Consider the following 4407-nt stretch of genomic DNA (forward strand, 5'->3'; position numbering starts at 1 on the left):
GTCATGTAAATCAAAGATCCTAGGTTTGACAAGTGGTTTTACACTGGCGACCACTTCTGGACATTTGAGCACAGAATGTTCAGTACATTTCAACTAGGTTTGTCAGACTGTCCGCATGTTTCACCAGTTTCGAGTACGCCGTTTTCTTTCCTATCCTGTTCATTGAACATGTGGTGCCGCATCCTGTGAGGGCATGAGCAGCAGGGAGACACTCGCATATTGTTGGGCCAAGTTCATTCGCAATTGTATGAACAGGAATGCATCTTTCCTTTCCTGAATTACCAGCATACATGTACACATAGTCAGCCAGTTGTCCTCTGCTGACATAGTAAACCAGCAAGACCAAGACATCTGTGTCGTCACAGCGGTTATGATCCTATCATGGTCCTTTGATAGTGCAGAGGCATGCAGGATCATACGTGTATCGGCCTCCTCCTGGTTACTGTACAGTGATTTAACAGATGACGCTCCAGATGGAGCAACCACCTTCACAAGAGTTCTTTCACTAAATCCTCCTGCCAAGATAATGAATTTGTCGTTGGGAACATATTCTTCTGCATTCTCCAAGATATACTGTGAGATGTAATTCGCAAGGCTTGCCTTGTTTCCGACTCCCTTGAGAAACCTTCTGTAGTTAGATACTTGTTTGCTCTCTTGGATCTTATAAGTAGGTAACAAACTGGAAGAACCCCACCGCTCGCGTTCTGTGGTCTTGATAGATGACACGTTATCATACCGATCGAAGTCCACCATCTCCGAATATCTTGCCAATGCTCGCCAGGAAAACCCTTATCAGATGCATTCCTCCAAGCCTCATCGTTACTTTGCCCACCAGTGGTTCCGGTTTGCTCCACAGAATCCGCTGTGCCTTGCTGTAGATGGCAAGGTCTGCTGTAATGAGTATGCCCCAACTCCTCAGATATGAGCAACTAGCCTCAACGAAGTGGTAAAAATGGTTGACAAGTCAGATGGTGAGGCATTGATGAAGGGTAGATATCGTATCGTAGTAACGGGGACAGTCTTGGTACTGACGAGGGCGTTGAATCCACTCCACGCCGGAATGCTAGATTCACCATCTCCAGAGGTCCTTGCCACTTGCCATATGAAATCTTGCATTATGATCTTATCCGACGTTTCATCCTCAACTTGATAGGTTACAGTGGGCTATGGCTTCTTTGCAGACCTGCTGTAGCCTTGGTGTGTTGTTCTTTGTTCTGCTCAGTGTCCAAGGATTTCTGCTTTGTACAAGGAATCAAGGACATATCATGACTGAGTGGAGATCGTTGGTACAACACAACAGCCATGGCATATGTAGTGCGTTTCCCATCAACTGTCTCCTCATTATGATCAAAGTTGTCAATGGCAGCATCAACGACTGATTCAAAGTTTCTAGGATCAAACTGTGAAATCCCACGAGAAACCTGCACTTTAGATGGTACTGAAAGTTGATCAAGAGCTAATGATGTTAAGAACTTTCTCACGTCATTATAGTTTATGGAATATCCCACTGTACTGAGAACGTCTATAAGCTCCTTACTCCCATATTCATGGTGCATCTGAACACCAAGGCCAAATGTAATGGGTGTTTGCGTCTTACAGGACTGAGAAATGATACTGTGACAGATACCAAGCACTCATGTCAGCATCACTTGAGTCACAGTGTCTAACATTGTCAAAGGATTCCTTCGAAGTGCACCATGCTATGAAATTGTACAATGTCTCTGGAACAAAGTTCTTACATTGTCGTACATTCAAGTCTCTGCTTGGAGCATAGTGGCTAGTTTGAAAGGTTATCCCAGACATTGCACTGCGAAGGATACCAGCAGCTCGATGAAGGACGACACTATCCGGATCCACATCACTTCCATCTTCACTGGTAAATTCACATTCACCGGATTCATTGATTTCAATGTTCAGTCAGCAACTTTCTTAAATTAACCATCAATTATAAAATATAATGGGGCTGATTTCATAAAATAAGCAACTAACTGAAAATGCCATTTCAGGGTTAATGTACCATGTTGTACCCGTTTACCATGCTGAAACTGATTTTTTTATCAATAGCACATCTAGGCCCATGAATACAGTCAGATCTGACACAGTGATAACATGTATTGGTTTAGTAGTGCAAGAAAATATACATTATTTTGGTCGAAATTGCCAAAAAATGTCAAATTTGGGGTATAATTTTGGCCCCTTAACCCCCTTAGCAGCATAAAACTGCCTCAAATACATTGCTACATATCTATTTTAATGAAATACATTGATATAACCATCAATTATAAAATATAATGGGGCTGATTTCATAAAATAAGCAAGTAACTGAAAATGACATTTTTTCAGATGTTACCGTTAACAAAGGGTTAATTCGGCATGTTGTACAAGGTTGCTGCAACTACAACATTTTTTCATAAGCTAGGGATCCAGACGGTTAAAATGAGACCAGTCCCAGCTTGTTATACCTCCGGTAGGGGTATCTCCTTAAATAGAGCCCTTTTTCAGCTTCGGTCACTGCACTATAAGCACTGACCAATCTTGGTGCCCCCCTCCTTTACGGACCCAGTCCATTTTAGTTGTGGACCTGTCTGACCAGAATCTGATATACAATGCAGGTTGCAGCAGTACAAAAATTTATGTAGGATTTCAAGGATGGTGGTGATAAACAGGCGGGGGTATGGGAGTCCTCCCCCAGAAATTTTTTAAATGTAGATCGCCGGAAATGTTTTCTTGGTTGTTTTAAACTTATGAAGAACATATGAATGGAACTGCTAAAGCTCTGTAGACAAAGTGTTGTTCATGTCATCTGGATAAGCATCAATGAGTGTCTGACAAGTCTGAGTACCTTTCACTTTCTGATAATTGGGATCCAATACCTCTGGGATCCAAAGAAAATAATAACTCTAGAATTCACAAATATTAAATTGCACTTACAATTTCAATTCCCTCAAAAACGGCCATCTTGAAGGTTCTAAATTGCTAACATCCAAAAGCTTCCCGGGGGCTCCGCCCCCTGGACGCCGGGCGAGGGCTCTCTTCTGGACCCCACCCGTTAATTGGGCTTCGCGCTAAGGAGCTCGCGGTGTGCGCTACTCGCACACACATTTAATTTGTATCCTTTGCGATGGAAGTTATAGCAAAATCATCCCCCACAACTGAGGACCTGTCTACGCCACTGGTTTAATTGTTGTCTAACAGCGACTTACACGCAGCATGCCACCTACTTCGGGTTATCGCACTTTCGCTATCCTACCTACTGTACATACCTTTACTGTATCTTTAATGTCTTGAAAGCTGCGTGTTCCCACGCTGTCGATTACCACAACGAGGTCCACCTCTCTCACGTCGGAGACTGGATCCTCTGTGCTGGTGCTCTGACGCGTGTTTTTTAACTGATCTATAGATTTATACGCGCCAATCAATAGCAGTTATCGAATAGCATATTTCCGCGCGTGTGTGTATCTATCCGTGTAATGCGACGAACATGTCCCGTCACTCAATCATGTTGCTTCATAAAACCTGCTAAAATAATGTACTAAATCGCCCGCGAATTCAATGTGTGGTGGGCTTTGACCGAAACATTTAGTAGTTTTTCGTATTTTATATCAGTACTATAGTCATTATCATAGATAATATCAAGAGCTCATAATACCTCTGTATTAATATATAGCTCTTGATAATATCAAGAGTATACATAATAGAAAATGTCTATTATGTACTCTTGATAATATGTACCATATTAAGAAGTACAATGTTTCTGACAACAACATCTAGGATGTTGTGGCGAGTGAAATACATAGTGTTTTGTGTAAGAAGTGAAATATAATATGTATTCGGGGGCAACGTGACGCAGGATATGTTGCACAAGGCAAGGCGATCGCGGCTATCACCGCTTTAATTCCCCGATTTTATAGAGCCACTGTAATTTTCGTTTGTTCCATTCTCTCAACAGGCATAAATTCCTGGCACGCTAGAATAACTAATAGACAATTTAGTCAATCAATCAGGTTATTTATTTATTAACCAATTACTCAAGTTATTAATTAATAATTAATTAAATAACACCATTACGAGAAGATGGCAATTAGCATTATGATTGTTATCTGTAAGCAAACTGTAGCAGTATTCATATTATTTTATACCACTGATCTCTATAATAATATCTGGATAGCGCTTGGCCTATCCGCGCTTAACATGAACGTGACGCCACAGCGCCATCTTCATGCTACTCCCAAAAGCTGAATCTGCCGGTCTGTGCCCCACAACATTTCAAATGAAAAATAAGAAAACGCGACTTATTCTATTATTCAAATTAGCATGAAAAAAAACTTTGATCTATACTTAAGAGATTATATAAATATGGATATGTATATAGATTCATTTATGGTGGTAAGGGAACGAGAAATGCAC

This window comes from Priapulus caudatus, unplaced genomic scaffold, assembly GCF_000485595.1.
Source record: "Priapulus caudatus unplaced genomic scaffold, Priapulus_caudatus-5.0.1 Scaffold797, whole genome shotgun sequence".
Taxonomy (NCBI): Eukaryota; Metazoa; Priapulida; class Priapulimorpha; order Priapulimorphida; family Priapulidae; genus Priapulus; species Priapulus caudatus.